The sequence below is a fragment of the Corapipo altera genome, unplaced genomic scaffold, assembly GCF_003945725.1.
Source record: "Corapipo altera isolate COAL_440 unplaced genomic scaffold, ASM394572v1 0, whole genome shotgun sequence".
NCBI classification, from domain to species: domain Eukaryota; kingdom Metazoa; phylum Chordata; class Aves; order Passeriformes; family Pipridae; genus Corapipo; species Corapipo altera.
In genome coordinates this window covers 37,148,093-37,166,590 of record NW_020884872.1, presented here as the reverse complement: position 1 = coordinate 37,166,590, position 18,498 = coordinate 37,148,093, and the positions used below count along the sequence as shown (strand labels likewise).

The 18,498-nt window shown below is 35.4% G+C and overlaps 1 long non-coding RNA gene across 2 annotated transcripts in view; it reads left to right on the top strand.

The window, feature by feature from the left end:
- LOC113947524 overlaps nt 1–18,266 on the top strand; it is a 93,935-nt gene extending 75,669 nt beyond the window's left edge. Inside the window, exons 1-3 of one of the 2 annotated variants that reach the window (XR_003527774.1) lie at nt 6,175–6,335; nt 14,357–14,474; nt 16,472–18,266. This is a non-coding gene — a long non-coding RNA (uncharacterized LOC113947524). Of the gene's footprint in view, nt 1–6,174; nt 6,336–14,356; nt 14,475–16,471 lie in introns of those variants that run through there. The other variant, XR_003527773.1, reaches the window with a different exon arrangement.
- Nucleotides 18,267–18,498: the final 232 nt, after the last annotated feature.

Genomic DNA, 18,498 nt, shown 5'->3' with positions numbered 1-18,498 from the left:
CCTAGAATCAATTGCCCCAGGGGTGGAAACACAGTCCCACCATCTGCCATAGACTGATCCAAGCTACACTACAGAAGGGTGAGGCTCTGGAACACCTACAATATATTGATGACATCATTGTATAGGGGAACACGGCAGAGGAAGTTTTTGAGAAGGGAAAGAAAATCATCCGGATTCTCCTCGGAACCAGTCTCACCATCAAAAAGAGTAAGGTCAAGGGACCTACCAGAGAGATTCAGTTCCTGGGGGTGAAGTGGCAAGATGGACGTCATCAAATCCCAAGAGAAGTCATCAACAAGATCATAGCAATGGCTCCACTGACCAACAAGAAGGAAACGCAATCTTTCCTGGGTGCCATAGGTTTCTGGAGGATACATATTCCTGAGTACAGTCAAATCATAAGCCCACTCTACTTAATGACTCATAAGAAGAACGATTTCAAGTGGGGTCCCAAACAGCTGCAAGCCTTTAAACAGATCAAGCAGGAAATTGCACACTCTGTGGCCCTTGGACCAGTTAGGACAGGACCAACCATGAAAAATATACTTTATTCTGCAGCTGGGGATAATAGTCCTTCCTGAAGCCTCTGGCAAAAGGTGCCTGGTGAGGCCTGAGGCCAACCACTCAGATTCTGGAGCCAAAACTACAGAGGATCTGAGGCCAACTACACCCCCACGGAGAAGGAGATCCTGGCGGCTTATGAAGGAGTACGAGCAGCCTCAGAGGTGATTGGCACAGAAGCACAGCTTCTCCTGGCACCCTGATTACCAGTGCTGAGTTGGATATTCAAGAGAAAGGCACCTTCCATGCATCATGCCACCGATGCTACATGGAGTAAGGGGATTGCTCTGATCACATGGCGTGCCCAGATTGGAAACCCGAATCACCCTGGGATCCTAGAGATCATAACAAATTGGCCTGAAGGTGGGAACTTCAGTCTGACAGGTGAGGAGGAAGGAGTACAGGTGGTACAGACTGAGGAAGCTCCAGCATACAGTTACCCAAAGGAGAAACACGTTATACTCTCTTTGCTGCTGGTTCCTGCCACATTATAGGGACGAACCAAAAGTGCAAAGCAGCTGTCTGGAGTCCCACCTGACAAGTGGCAGAAGCTACTAAAGGAGAAGGCAAATCGAGTCCATTTACAGAGCTCAAAGCAGTCCAATTGGCCCTGGACATTGCCAAATGAGAGAAGTGTCCAAGGCTTTACCTCTACACTGACTTGTGGATGACAGCCAATGCTCTGTGGGGGTGGCTGGACCAATGGAAGAAGACTAATTGGAAGCATAGAGGAAAACCCATCTGGGCTGCTGATATGTGGCAAGACATTGCTGCCCAGATAGAGAAGCTGACTGTGAGAGTCTGCCATCTAGATGCCCACATGCCCAAAAATCGAGCTAATGGGTAACATCACAACAACAAAAAGGCAGACCGAGCTGCACAAGTCAAGGTGTCACAGTTAGGTCTGGACTGGCAGCATAAGGGAGAGTTGTTCCTAGCTTGATGAACCCATGATGCCTCAGGCCATCAGGGCAGAGATGCCACCTATAGATGGGCACAAGACCGAGGGGCTCCACTAAAGCCACTCTCTCACCCTCCCTCTGCAACTGGACAGAGAAGAGAGAAAAAAAACCAGCTAAGAATTTGTGAGTAGATATAAGAGCTGGGAGAGGTCAGTGTCTGATTACCTTCACAGGCAAAACAAGACTCAAAGTGGGGATAAATCTTATTTTATTACTAACAGGATAAGAGCCAAAGAGTGAGAGATAAAGCAGTCTTAAAAATACCTCCCCCCACCCCTCCTTCCTTCCATGTTCTCCCTCCTCTCTCCCGGCGGTGCAGGGGGACAGGGAATGGGAGTTTTGGTCAGTTGTTTTTTCTGCCGCTGCTCAGAGCACCTCCTGCCCCTCATTCTGCATTGACCTTGGTGTCTACATTGTTATTCCCATGTTCTCACTCTGTTCTTCCCTGGCTAGAATTTCTTCTGCACAAAAATCTTCTCTTCTTAAGTGTGTTATCACAGAGGCGTTACTATTGCTCGTAGTTGGCTTAGCCTTTCCCAGTGGCAGGAAGTCCATCCCGAAGCCGGCTGGCATAGGCTCCAGGGGACAGGGGAAGCTTCTAGCAACTTCTAACAGAAGCCACTCCTGTAGCCACCCCTGCTACCAAAACCCATCCACAGAAAACCACTTCAGACAGTGAGCAGATGACTATGTGAGGCTGAGTAACCTGATGGGGTCAAACCACCACAGCTTGTTAAATTATCTATAGATCACTTCTCCTGTTGATCTGCTTGCTGCTATTAGCATAGTAAAAGTTTTCTCTGCTTTGTCTTCCTTTCCCCCCCATATTTTTAATAATATTATATCCTTTATTATTTGCTCTCTGGATTTCTTGCTTCCACCTGATGTATTAGCAGCCACAGGCATTTCGTCTACTGAAAGTGTCTCTCTTCTTGACTTTTTTATCCTACCTAGAGTTATCTAAGATGGAATTCATCCTTTTAAAATTTCAGTTTCAACAACGAGAAATATTCCACCAAGGAGAAATACTGTGGTAGGTACTATATCACTGGGGAAAATCATCTTCTGGAAATACCTTTCTTTCCATCAGTTACCATGAGACCACAGAATTTACACAGATGACATACCTAATGTTTTGGTAAAAAGGTAAAAGAGGTTAGATAATATCCACTGACAGCATCTAAAGATTCGTTTATGTTTAAAGACTGGTTATATATCCTACTAAAGAACATTTTATTTTTTTTTCAAAATTCCTCTCTCAAATTGTCTTTTGTATTTTGTTTGCAATCTGCCACAGAAGAATACTAAGCATAATTGTACTGCAAATGTTGTCTTAATTACTAGGTTCTTTGAACATAGTGCAATTTACCTGACCTAATTGTTAACATCTAAAGATTAAGAATTGTGAGGGAAAACAAGTCTCTTCAAACCTGTTCCAGCTGTCTGCAATCCTCTATACCGTAAATCATTTATGGCTCTCACCTTACTATATAGAAAATATAGATTGAAGCTAGGTGATTAAGGTGTTCATTATATTTAAGGTCCCTTCCAACCCAGGACATTCTATGATGCTATGATCTATATTGTAGACAGAGTGGAGGTTAAAATCACCTATTTCTTTCCCTGAAAAGCACCTGGGTGAGCCATTTAATACCTCCCTTTAATCTTTTCCTTGAGTTAGAGAATTGCTTAGCAGCTTCAAAGTCTTTGGATGGTGTTGAAGTACACAGTTTACTAAAACATGTATCAGTAAGAAAGGACAATTTCTACTCCTTTGCCAGTACCATAAAAATTGTTGGCTCATAATACATAAACTCAAATGTATCCAGCACCTTCAGACTGAATACATTTGTGCATTTTTTTTCAAAATATTTTTTTATAAAAATTTTTGGCCCAAAATAATATGTTTCTCTCTTAGGTAAGAAAAACATAAATAACAATTATGTTTCCAGGTTGAGTAAGTGTCAAGGAGAACACTGTCGTTTGAAACAACCTATGGTGTCATTGTGATTATGCAGACAGACTTACAACAACAAGTTATTGGTAGAAGTGTAAGAAAATATGCACTTAATATGCTAAAAAATTGGCCAAAATGAAGGGATAAAAATAAATACATACAACTTAATACTTCTAGTAGATATATGTTTAGTTATATTTCTTGAAAAGTAATGTAACTTTTTTGTTTTCTTTCTGCAAACATCTCTTTTTTATGGCACTTGTAATAACTGATGGTTAGTGCCTCAAAAAGTTTCCTTGAATTATAACCATGTAAACAATTTCATCACTATTTGGGTTAAAATTTTTTGTTCTAAAAAATTCTGATGTAGTTGAAGAAATTACTGTACTTTGCTGGAGAAAAAAAATAAATAAATATACATGGTAAATTTTTTTTTTTTTTTCAAAAGGCTGCATTATTTTGAGAATAAATAACAGCTGTATATATCTATTTTATAAGCATTCGTTGGCATCACTGCCAATGCTTTTTAATTTCCAGACCAAATTTGAGCTCTATCAAAAGTGCAGTTTCTTTTTGGTTATTAGATAGGTCATTGGTTGCTGATACAACTGTGGAGTCCTGTGACTTCAAAGTGAAAGATGCAATAGTGGAATGCAGCAGAGTCCTCAGATTCAGGCATCAGAAGCAGTGATAAGTCTACACATTAAGAAAAATCTTGGATATATTAGTTTCTGGCAGGAGTGAAAATGGTATTGTTTTCAGTAGTCTGTCAGTGTATGACAGAGGTTTGTACTTTCTGAGGGTTTATACAATGACAGAAATAGCTAATGGAAAGTTTTCTAAATGGGAAGGAATTACCCTAAGTCTGTCTAAACTGGCCTTGCATTTTCCACAGGAACAATAAATCATTACATCTTGAACTTCTCCACCCACAGATCCCATATAAAGATCAAGGAAATCTTAAAGTGATAGCACAACTGTGGTCAAGGAGAGGTTTTAAGCTCCTTGAAGCAAAACTTAACCTTTGGCTTGGTAACTACCACAGCACACATCTGAATACATATTAAAATCATAGTATACAAAAAGCATGGAAAAAAATTAAATAGGCATACTATAATTCTGGAAAAGTACTTGAAGTATTACATGTGGTTATAATCTTTTTTCTTTTTTTTTTCCTTACAAGATGAAAGTCTTTGTTTTGAATATCTGTTCTTGTGTACAGAGGGACTTTTTTTTTGATGTTATTTGTCTTTGCCTCTTACACTCATGGTAGGGACTTGCATACTGTTCTGTCTCTTGAAGATTATATTTTAATTTTAGTTATTTTAAAGTGACTGATCAATCTGTCTTACTACAGTAATGTTTTTCTCATTCTAAACAGTGATTTCTGGAGACAAATCAAGAATACTAAGTAGCTATCCAGTGAAGTCACCTAGCAAATCAGACTCAGAAATAACTTAGTCAAAACTCTATGTCTAAATAGGGTTTGTGAAGTTTCTGAATGTAGTTACAGATTTGAACTTCGAGTTGGATTTGTTTGGACTTAAAGAGCTAGTTGTTCACATATTTCTATGCGAAATATTTCTATATAGAGGTAATGCCTTTCTGCCTTTCTTGCAAACTAAACATGATGGGTTGTTTGTCTTGGCCTACTTTCGCTTCTGCTTCCCACTCTACAAAACACAGGTTTATGAACTGATGTCAGATAAACTATTTTCACACATAAGTTTGAATGTTTCTAAGTACTATGTAGAACCAGAACAACTTTTAGAATTTCAGAGATCATTAAAATTACTTGATTATATCAATCCATTTAAATAAATATCTTTGTATATCCTATTTCCTGTCTTTGATAGATTTCACTGATAACATTTTTAAAATTTTATAAATTTAAAACATATTTAAAGTATACAATGTCACTTTTGAAACTATAGCTAATTCTTTAGCTGTTCAACATGAAAGAAGATGTCTCATGATCCAACTGAGTTAGTGTTGAAATTGGTTAAATACAAGTGTAGCCTTACTGTGTTACACTTAGTCTTTGTATGCACGGTTAATTTGTAACAGCTAAAACACATGCTCTTCCAATCCCTTCAGTTCAGCCATTCAATATCTCTCTCAAACTCATACTCTCTTGCTACAGGGCAATTATTCCTTATCATGCTTTTTTAAAAGGTCAGTTTATGAATTCAGATAAGGAAAAAAAAAGCCAGTGAAGTTTGGGGGTTTTTTCCTCTTTCTTTTAGCATCAGCAAAAAGAAGAGCTACTGTTTCAGAATTGCAGATACATTTAGCTAATTTCTACATGATCGCATCAAAGACATTCCGTTCTCTAATTAGTGAAATCTTCAAAGAAAAATACCAGAGAGAAAAAGCCCTGTCTTTCAACCATCACTGAACTTCTCATGCTAGTAAAAGTTGGAAGTATAATATGAGCGCAAAACCTATAAAGGCAAATACTGAAACAAATAAGCAAAATATGATCCCTTTGCCCTTTAGTATTTGGATGATAAAAATCTAAAACATTGCCCAATATCCTCATATCCCACTTATTCTTTTTATTCTTCTGCTTTCTGGATCTGAAATCTCTTTTCCAGCCCAAATGATTTTATGATTCTATTCTTGATTTTTTTTTAAAAGAGTAGAATAACTTCTTTTGACATTTGTTATATGTTACCAATTCAAGGGTTTCATAAGGACTGACGTATTTCTGTCAAAACTAAGAAGAAGGTGGATAAGTGCAATGAAGAGAGATGGACCATGATGGGAGATTACACCAGCTTTTAGTTTGGTTGCCAAGTTGTTAATAAAGTCAACATTGTGAAGAAATGAAGTTTAAAGTCTATACAATGAAAGTACATTCTACTTAGAAAAAGGAATGTAACTACTGCTTATAACTCTTGCAAAAGGCCATATTTTTAAAAAAATAAAATTAAACCCAAACCATTTTGCTTTGTAATCACCCTTCCCAATAACAGTCAGACTTTACCACTAAACAAACCAAACCAAACCAAACAAAACCCCCAAACAAACAAAAGGAAAACTGTAAGGTAACATTGGTTTGCAAGTAAAGAATAACTTGAAATTTTTGAATCAACAAAACTGAATTTACTGTAGGGGAACTATAACAATATGGCATATAGGAAAAGGAGGAGTGCAGTGTTTCTGATATAAAAGAGAGGATGATGACAAGGTTCTATGATTAGAAGACAAAACAGTTTTTAGAATAAGCTTATTGACATTGAAGATATATTTAGAGTCATATTTATACAGAGATAGAAAAGGTTGGATGAAAAGCATTCTATCATATACTGAAGTGCTCAAGATTCTATGTAATGACAGTCTGACTTAAATAGTGTTAAAATCAATTTAGCTCAATACTAAGATTTACTAAATTGGTATAATGGGTCTACTGTGACCACAGACAAGGTGAATCAAATAGTACAGTGATTCTGATGGTTGTTTTATATGTGTGGTTTCAATATTTTCATTTCTGTAAATATGTGGTAGGAATACCAGGACAGTTCATTGATACACGATGCCAAATATTACATTTCTCACTGGTGTAGTGGGAAAATAACCCCAACCCCCCAGTCCCCTCTCCCTCTCAAAAAAAACCAAAAAACAACTCCCCCCCAAAAAAAACAAAAACCCACCCAACCAGCCAACCAAAAAAACACAAAAAACTCCAACTACAAACAAACAAACAAACAAACCCAAACAAAAGACCCCCAACTCCATTCCCCAGTAACTTGTTTCTTTGATATATAAGTAATTAAACTCTCCTTAATTGCAAGACTGCAAACTTCCTTTACCTGCATTTACTCTCATGGACCTTCCCATGTATACAGTAATTGCAAAAAATAGTGTTATAGAAATGCATAATCCTCTTCAGAAACAGTAGTCAACATTTTGTTTTAATTAGTTGCAGATCTATTCCTTTCCCCATCCACTTGAAATAGAAAATAACACTTTCAGTTGTGGTAGGCTAGCACAAGTATAGCTGACCTAAATATAATTAAGGAGCACTGAAGAGAAGGTAGCATTCAAGATTAAGCTTGTTGATGACAAAAAACATTTTTTGCAAATTAATAATCTTCCATTGATTGGGTTATTTATGCTATTCCCAGGATATGAGCATGGCAATTTGCAGGAAAATGAATACTTTGTTTCCACTCTTAAAGAGCAGTATGTCTTGAAATAACAAAAGAAGAGGTTGACATGCCACATAGGTAATTTAGCTGCAGCTCCATTCCTATGAATCACAGCCAAGTAATTAATCTTTTACCTAGGAGACAGTACTAGTGATATTAATGAAATGTGGGAACAATAATCATCTTTATATAAGGAAAAGTAAGTACCTAGTTTAGGGGAGATTGATACTTTTCACAAATATGGAGACACTGAATTTTGGTATCAGTGTGTCAAATGTCTAATTGATGGATATTACTACCATACAACAGTTTCACAGATTAAGGAACTGGACCTGGTTAAATGCATAGGAAATTTACAAGCGTTGCAACAGTAAAATCAGTAGAAAATTTTCTATTTTGTATGCAGCATATACTGTTTTCAGTCTAATTGGTTTTTCATAGATTTAAAGACACTTTCTACAAATAGGAGCGCATCTATTTTCCCCAAGAAACACATTATTCTGATTAAATATTTGAAATTAAGATGGAGTGATTTCATGTGTTAGTTTTGATTATGCTGGTTGGTTCAATGAAAAAAAATTGGCAATCTCTTATAAATGTTTCAAAAATCTGAAGTGGCATGACTTTGTGATTAAAATTGTTTAATTACCATTTCCTGAAATATTAGAAATTAACCAAAGAAAAGAATTACCCTAAGAATTATCTGAAAGTTTTTCACCATAAAAATGTTTGGGTTTTTTGTTTGTTTGTTTGTTTTTTTGTTTTTGTTTTTGTTTTTTATTTCTGTGCTTAATTTTTTTTTAAATTGAATCAGTATGAGACCAAAGTAGCTAATTCTAGCTGTATAAGTGAGGTAAAGTTTCTTGTTAATTTGGAATGTGTGCTGACTCCTAAAAAGTGGCCTTGTATTCTTTACAACCTCTCTGCCTGAGAGATTTTGTTTAAACTATATCTGCTGTCTACTACAGGATCTATTAAGAAAGACAAAGCAGAAAATACTCAAATTCTTATACTTTCAAAAACAGATTAATAGAATAATTTGGATTGGAAGGAACATTTAAAGGTCATTTAGTACAACCTCCCTGCTATGAGCAGGGACATCTCATCATTTTGTTCAGAGCCCTGCCCAATCTGACCTTGAATGTTTCCAGAGTTAGGGCACCCACAATAGCTCTGGGCAACCTGTTACAGTGTTTCACCATCCCCATTGCAAAAAAAGAAAAGAAAAATTCTTCCTTATATCTAGTCCAGTTTTTCTTTCTTCTATTTTAAAGCCATTACCCCTTGTCCTTTCACAACAGACTCTCTTTAAAAATCTGTCCCCTTCTTTCCTGTAAGTTCCCTATTAAGTACTGAAAGGCTTCTATAAGGTGTCCCCAGAGCCTTCTCTTCTCCAGGCTGAACAGCCCAAACTCTCCCAACCTGTCCTCACAGGAGAGGTGCTCCAGTCCTCTGATCATTTTCATGGCCTTCCTCTGGACTTGCTTCAACAGGTCCATCCATGTGTTTCCTGTGCTGAGGACTCCAGAGCTGGATAGATTATGCCAGGAAGGGTCTCATGAGAGTGAAGAGCAGAATCACCTCCCTCAACTTGCTGGCCACATAGAGATAGAAAAAAAACATTATTATACCTATTAGAAAAATCAATAACAGAAAGAGATTACTGAGTTTTCCATTGAGCAGTGCTAGAACCCCTATACTTGAAAGCAGGAAATTTGACATTTTCCAGTTATTATTCTTACATTGTGTACATGTTTTACTGCTCTTATAGAAATCTAAAAAAATATTGGTCAAATGAAAAGGTGATAAAATGAGTTTGATGAAGCCTTCTTAGACTACCACATCAAAAATCTCCAAAGATCGCAATGAGATGAGCTGGATTTTCTCCAGCTATTCCCTGATGCTTCAAGGTATACATAGCATACAAACATTGAAAACAAGAGAAGTAAAATGTACTTACTTGCACCCTTCAATATCTTCCAAATCTGAGAAGCAAAAGAAGCCAACATTGAAATAAAGTATCCAGTACACAGGCTGAATGAGGATCTGGCATAGGCGATCAAATATAGGAAGATGGGAGAGAACGCTTGGAAAATTAACCTAAGAAGTAACAGAAACATTGAATAAGAATTATCATTTACTTTGGCTGAACACCAGGTGTCCACCAAGCCTGAGCAGACCCTCCCACCCCCCAAAAAGGGTAGACGAAAGAAAAAAAAAAATGTGAAAAACCTGGGCTTATCAAGGAAGAAAGATTATATTTACACGGGGAAAAAAAAAAAAAAAAAGAAGAGACTAATAACACTACAGACACACAGGTAAAGGAAACCAACAGTAAAAAATTCTACCTCCCTCACAGAACGGCGTCCGGACAGACGCAGCTGCCTACAGGGCCATACCAGAAGAAAGAAGGGCTGAGCTAATTCTCCCTTCCCTCTTATAGTCAGACTGATGTAACATAGTATGGAATATCCTGTTTCTCCCAGAGAGAGGAAGTGTTATTTTACTACACAAACCCATTACAATCTGAAAATAACAATTGAAAGATGTGTGTTGAAAAAGGAAACAAGAGGGCACTGGGCACCAGATTGGTGGTAAGAACACGAGCAGATTTTTGAGAAGCCAACATGTTAGTCCTTTCCCATGATGTCCTTCAGACAGTCCAGACAGGTTAAGTAAAGGTCTTATTATATGAAGACCTCTGTTTTTGTGTTCTTCCTAGTGCTTTTTAAATTTTTATCATGTACTATGTTCCACTGTTCTGTTGGCAGGTAATCTCATTTAAAAAGTGATACTTTTTTTTCTTGTCAGTTAAAATACTACCATCCTATTTTGAATGATTTTCTTATTAAACACTTAAACATTTTTATTGCACATTTGCAGTACTGTCTCACATCTGAAAAATAAAAATAGTGTAATAAAATATTTCAGAAAGAGCATATGAGTTTTGAGATTTCAAACCTTGTGGAATTTCAGAAGTCTTTTCTCCTCGCTTCCTATCTCTATGATGCTCTTCATATTTTGGATTCGGAAGATCTGGAAAAAAACACTGATCTGTTAGATTACTTGTTTAATGTTTCAACTAACATCAGAAACAACCTGCTGTTGAAATTCCATAGTATATTCTGACTGGTTTACATGGCTGGCTGGTATTGAACTTTACTAAATTATGAGCTTTTCTGAGACAGGAAGCTTGAAGGAAGATATAAATATGTTGTGAATCCTGGTTTGAAATATTTTATAAAAAATAAAAATTACATTATTATTTTATAAATTCATATTAGAGCTACTTTTGCTAATACCTTTGATGGTGATTCTTTGAGGGATCCTAAACCATTCACTTACAATAGAATATGATGGCAAGATTTATCTCACCTATCTTCAACCACTTAAAAATAAGAATCTTGTCTGCTCTTTTGTTAGTTAATAACAGGGAAGAAGCATTTTTCCAAAGCAAATTGCTCAGTACAAAGTCCATCATTCACTCTATTCTAAAATTGCATGAATCATTGCTTGGATGTGAATTGAACATTTCCCTCTCCATTGCAACGAGAATCAGCATAGAGTATATTAGCATAAGGTAAAGTGTTCATTAGGAAAAGCACATCTAACACTAGCTGTGCTAACTGCTTCCACAGAAATTTACATTTTGAAAGATGCTATTTTGCTGATTAAAATACAACAAAATCAAACGTCTTACAGTAGCAGTAAAAGTGTCAATGTCAATTACACTGTACACACTACACAGAAAACTCTTGAAATGTGTTAATGAGAAAGAAACAGAAGTCACTACTCTTAACTGCTAATTCAGGATTATGCGTTTTGGTAAAAGCTGGATGACATAATGCAACAGAAACTTCAAACTTTACAGCTAGGTGCTTCTTCTATAGAAGTTACTTTATAGTTGTAATACTTTCTCCAGAGGGTGACAGGGTCAAATCACATTCCTTTATTCTTAACTATATGTACATGAAAAACAAAGCACTGCAGATGTTATGTTTCCTAAAAGAAATATAGTTTGGTTTGGTGGTTTTTTTTTTTAATTCTTACTTTTGATCATTATTAATGATACATTGACTCAAGCCATTCCATACATAACACACGAAGGAGTTCTCTTATTGAGAGAGATAAAGGAATTTGAACAACACTTCAAATATTCCCTTTTTTTCACTATACACATTATTTTTAAACTGTAATTATTACATTTGTTTTGCAAATAAAGTTACTTACAATTTTCTAGCTGATCATAATCAGAACCCTTTGGGGCAAGGTGGTAGGGTCACCAGAGTATGATCAAGATGTTAAATGTTTGCTTACCTAGAGATCCTACAATAATAAAAATTTAAAAAAAATAAAATAATAAAATTCATAATAATTGTATTCTATATGATAGTGTCATGCTCTTTTACCATAAATAGGAAAAACCAATCCACTTCTGAAAACATTCACAGCATAAAATTCTGACTGTAGATTTCATTAAGGCATTCTGTAAGAAGTATCTTATTGTTTGCTTCCTATCTAATTCCTACCTTATCATAAAATCAAAGAATAATTAAGGTTGGAAAAGGTCTCCAAGGTCATCAAATCTAATCTTTGACCAAACACCACCTCATCAACTAAGCCATAGCACTAAATGCCACATCCAGTTGTTTCTTGAACACTTCAGGGATGGTAACTCCACCACTTCCTTGGGAAGTCTGTTCCACTGCTTGAAAACACATTCAGTGACAAAATTCTTCCTGATGTCCAACCTGAACCTCCCCTGGTGCAACACCTTGTCTAATTTTGAGTGATTAACTGGAAGTCAATGCATATGATGTTAAGCAGGTGATGCATATGTCAGTGTGGGTGAGAGGGGAAGGAAGGATGAGGTTGGAACAAAGCACCCTGAGCATGTGGGTACTGACAGCAGAACTTTCAAAATTTTCACTAAAAAAAGGAAACAAAAATTTTTTTAAAGGAGTGAGCTTGGCAGTATAGTTGTTAGGTGTATATTTTAATTAATCTTTGTATTATTATATTTCTTTTAAAAAATCATGAATTGTATTCTTGTCTATGCTATCTATGATTTTATTACCTAATTTCTATCCAAAGTTAGTTAAGACTTTTTAATTCCTTCTGTGAATATCCTCCCATAGTGAAATAGTAATTCAAAGCAGAAAAACTCAGAAAAATATCAATTTCTTAGAGCACATCTGTGCATTTTCAGCCTTTATGCCACCAGAGAGCAGCAAGGAACCCACATGTGCAGGGATTCCTGGTAAAAATGAGCTGTGAAGGTGTCAGGGATCTGGCTTCATAGTCTGATGATGTGATAGCCCGTTGACCACAGCTGGGTTGAATTGAGCATTCAGGTGGACTACAGTCATCTGGTGATGGAGTGGTCTGGCTCTTAGACAGACCTACCAAAGGGAAATCTCAAGTCCAAGTAACCTCAAATTTGAGGGTTTCATTATATCTTACTGGATTGTTGGCAGAACCATCTTGATTTTATGATTCAGCATTTCTACCTCACAGTCCTTAGTGACACAGTTGCATCTTCCATTTGTCTTGTTAAACTATTGAGGTTTTTTTCTCTTGATTTGTTTTTACCTGTTGAATATCAGGTAGATGAACACAATTGTAGGTATGTGTGGTAACTACTTAGTCAAACATGAAAATATCATCTTCACTTACATTTTATAGAACAATATATACAAAAGGAGAATTAATCTATATGGGATTTCCCTGTCTTCCTAGACTTTCCCCCTTTCATGTCACAGAAAATAAGACCAAGGAACTAAACCTTGTCTCTCTCCAAGTTACAGAGAATGCAGTCAAAGCAATTTTAATATAAATGGTTTCAAAGTATGTCTTTACACATTCCAGTTCATAGCTATCCCACTGGAACACATGGAGGTCAGTTCTAATTTATGTCAAGCTGTTGCGGTCACAGAGAGATGAAAATAAAACACAGCACTTACTGCTAACAGAAAAGGCTTTTCTTTACCTTTATGGGGAAAAAAAAATAGAAGAAAAAAAGTAAGAGTGATTGTGGGAGGTCTATGCAGTGGGTATTTTTCCTTGATCTAGGATGACCTTCCTTAGCAATGCAATGTGCATCTAAGTATAAAATATGCTTATTAATCTTGAAAATACTTTTCTACCAAAACTCTCTACTAGAGCCCTCTCTAAAATAGCAGATAATATACTTCTTTGAATATTGCTTTCTATAATGCTAGTCACAGAAGACATAATATCCTGTACCCTACACATTAAATTGGATTGTTAATTGTTTCACGACAGAGAAAATATGATAAGAGTAGCTCACAGAGAGACCAGCTGATATAAAACTTAATGTAAGGTAGAGATTTTTTTTTTTTAATGAAATTTACTTTTACAAAATTTGACGGTGGTTCAAATTACTTGAACATCAGAGGACAAGTGAGTTTATTAATCCTGTAGAGAGGGTAATGTCCACTCTGCCTTTAGCGCGAAGATTGTCTTCATTCTGCATTAAATTTATTATATAAAACTGTCTTATCCTCAGCTTTATTATCAGCCTGTGTATGGTAGTTGTATGTCTATTCATCATTGTTCAGTATAATTCTCCATTGATTAAAATCACATTGGAAAATTAAAGCCTTTCCTCAAACTTAGACAAAAATATCTTCAGTTCCTGAAGAGTCTTTTCACCATGGCAGGAGGTTTTAAAAAATAATTCACATTTATGTTCCTTTCAGACAAAATTTCTTGAGAAATGACATGTACTACGGTATTGGAAACTTTATCTTCCTGTCAAAGCTGATGCAGTAAAGTCAACTGAACAAGATAATAACATATCTCTTGTAAAGGTGGAAGGTGAGTCAGTGCACAGGGGAAGAAAGATGAAAGAAGCTTTCAAACTCAAATTATTTTGGAACAAACAGTGATGTGCTAGCCAGTCTTAGCTGGCTAACATGATGAGTGCCAGGTCTAAGAATGTTGGATGTGTAGGAAAAGTTAAATAAGTTGAAACTGAAACACAGAAAAATCCCCCGAAGACATTGAAACTGTGGTACTTTGGTACTAAAAGGAATATTTTCATTTTGAGAATGGTGCTTGATTACTGTTAAGATATATTTTCCATGGGATACGTTTGAAAATAATTTTAAAAGAAATGAGTAAAAGTGATTTTTTTTTTTTTTTTTTTTTTTACTAGTAAATGGGAAAAATCATTAAATACATTGGGGAGATTTAAAAATATCTTAAATAATTAAAACTATCAGTATAGGCATACTACATGTTGTATACGTTTTGCAAGTAAAAGTTTGTCTTGGAAAGCTAATATGTAAGTTTAGTAAGCATTCTGAACAAGTGATTTCCTTAATGTTTCCTGACTATTGTGTATAAAATGTAGGGAAAATTGCTGTGGTTAAAGTAGAGCAGTGTAGGAAATTGGATGAACTTATTGCACTCTGCTGTGCATTTTCTTAAGCAAAAATATACTTCTCCAGTGACCTCATTACTCAAAGCTGTGAGTAGGTCGGTCTCTGAGAATTTACCCCAGAACTCTAGAGTTGATTTTTAATTTCTTTCTCCTGTGTGTTAATCTCCACTAAACAGAATTCTCTTCAGAAGCTGAGGATCTACTCTACCCATTCAGATAAACCTGTTGTTAATTTTCCCAAATGTGACCTTGAACTCATTCAAGGAAACAATTCATTCAAAGCAGCACCTTCAATTTTTAAATAATCAAGAGATAAGTTCCATATATGTTCTTATAACTTATATGCATAATAAAAAGCACTGTTCTTCAGTCAACAGGACAAATTTACCTTTGTGAAAACTAATGAACAAAATGAAATATCAACTGTTAGTATTAGGTGTCTATAAAATGTATTTGTTGCAGTTAAAGCAAACAGCTGTATGATACTTATACACTGAGGAAACATATAATAAATACTGTCATGATTAATTCCTTCTTCTACAGTCATTTGAAAGACAAAATTTCATATGTGTGTGATTATTTTCTCTCTGGTCAGCAACTGTGTCTTTTACTATGATGGTAGTTTTTATGTTTTGTGTTTCTAAGAGTTTTTTGGTGGTTTGGGTTAGGCTTTTTTTGCCCATTTCTCTCCTGATTTATGATGTAGGAGAAATCATTAGTTTTGTTATTTTCTTCCTCTCCTTGTGAACAATTTTATAAAAATGCTGTTCTTCTATCTGAAGCTGCAGAGCTCCCCTTGTTGCTTGTAATGCAAAGTGAAATCTGACAGTCTTTTTCAAAGCAGCTAATCCAAACCATCTCAAGTGACACAGACCAGAGGGGAATCCTGGAAAAACAGAAGCCAGGATAATTCCAGATGAAACAGTATGGCAGAGACAAACTGTTCAGAGTTATGCCTTTTCATAGGGGAGCTAATCAGGAAAAAGTGGGAATTGGTTTATGAAGCAGAAGATACGATAAAAAAATACAGATTCTGTATACTTTCTATGTATCTTCTGTGCAGTCATGTTTTGGAAAGAAAATGGTGAGCCATAACCTTTGGATTCCAAAAGTCACTAAAGTCGTATTGCCTTTGATCTATGTAGAGAAAATTATATTTGTATGGTTAGTGTGAAAACTAACACTTTATCTTCTCTGAGCGGAAAAAGGAAAGTATATTGCAAAGTTGAGGAAGCTTTTTTTTTTTTTCTTTCATAAGTTCTCCCTATGTCTTTGTGTGGTGTTTTACAAAGTAAGTGGAGTATTAGACATCTGTGAAAATCTGCAGGTGGTAAAGGTTCAAAGAGTTTCTCTGGATATGTTACTTTATTCTTATTCAAATGCTGGGAAAAAAATGAAAACTGACATTTTCTCACTGTCTTGTTTTTAGATCTCTACAGTGAATGGGAACAGAAGATGGCATAGGCTGTCAGAAAAAATTAAAACAAGGAATATGTCTGTTCATAAATTTGATGACGTGAATTCAAACTACACATAATGTTGTGATAGATGAACACCTTGAAGAACATTTTATTTTCTTATTTGAAAGAAACATTTTGGAAGCAGATTTTATATCCTTCTCTATAATGTTTCTGTCTATCTATACCTACATATTTATATTTAATTCTTTGCGTCTGTATAGGGTCAAGACTTATTTCACATTCAAGACTTTCCCTGTATTATTTGACTGTTCTCATCTTTAAACAGGTTTATCTGAAGATATGATATTCTAGAAAATTCTAGGCAATATACAATGGCAAAATTGCCATTTTTTCTTAAATATGTGGATAATTTGGATTATTATTTGAATTAATCTACCAAGTTTCCCTATTCAAAGGACTCAGTGAGATGTGAAAGACATGATTTTCCTTGGTCTATCTGATGCTGAAGAAAAGCTTGAATTTCTCTCTGTCACATCTCATCTGAGACTCCCAACTGCTAGATAAATTAATATTACTCTTCAGTTTTACTGAAGAATTTGGATCTCAGGGGGAAATTTTGGTGCCAGAACCTAAGTTTTTTAAGCAAATGGTCAGTTCAAAGCTCCTAAGAACTCTTGCTTCTAGCACAGCAGTTTGTTTATTTTATTTTATTTTGAAACCTTATACTGGATTAGTGGACCTATTTAATAATGGTAATTACATAATTTGGTCTTTGAATTAGATATATGTTCCCATTTCAATGTGACTGTTCTTTTCCACATTTTTATTTCCTTCTGCAAGGGAGGGTATGGCTGGTCATTTAGATGATATGGTTTTTGTCATCTCTTGGATCAGTGACTTAATCATAGGATTTCATTTTAAAGAGGACTCGCAGGTCTGCTAATGCCAACAATAAGATGACCTGGTAATATTCAGAGTTCAAAGTTTAATCGCAGTAGATCAATCATCACGAAGTTCAAAGAGCATTATTAAGCAAGCTGCATATTCTAGGTCTTGAGGCAATATAGAATTAATTGTCAGGAAAACAGTGGAAAAGGAAAGCACTTTAATCTTCTTGTCCTCAGTGTGACACACGTCAGGTTTTGAAATATGCAACATGATGTCATAGCTGCAGAAAGAGAGTCCAATTTAGCCAAAGAGAAGGTGCAAAGTGACCTGGTAGAGCTTTTTTAGTATTAATATTATTTTGAAGTTAATAAACCAAGTGATATTTAAAGGTGTAGTATCCAAATTTTGTTTCCAAATTTTTGCTACAAACTCTGAAGATATTTATTGATACTAATTCTTTTTTTTTTCCCTCATGGTCAGATAATTGAGTATTTTAGAATATTAATTCTCTTTGAAAGTTCACATTAATGAGTTCATATTAAGGAATTAAGACTGAATTCATCTCAGTATTAAAAAAGAAACTATGGTATTTCTTACAATGGAGTACATCTCCAACACCTGTGAATCTCCAGATGTGTGTCTAAGCAAACTTTTAAACTAACTGTGCTGTATACACGCGTGAAACAAAGCTAACTAGTAAAACAGATGAAAGTGTAAAGAGTCTTGACTTTGGTAATATAGTGACATGTCTTTGGAGTCTTGAAAGGGGAAAACTCTTAGAAATAAATGTGATGATGATTTAATCAAACTTTAATTTACTTTTGCTTTGTATTGTTTTCTTCATGATACCTGGGATTATCCAATATGTGTCCAATAAGCACTATGGTTTTCTAAGATGAAATTGCATGAATGACATCCACACAAAATGAGATGGAAATTTCATATTCTTGCATAAAAATAAAATAAAATAAAAATTATACACAGTTGTTTCAATGTCTTATGTAATCATGTATAGCAGCATGTATGATTTTCCAGTTTACTAACAAAGTTTCAGCAGCTCTAATATTATTGACTTTCAAACAATGATGGAGACAGTTCAGAAGAAAGTAATATGAAAAATCAGTGATATAGAACAATTCATACCTGT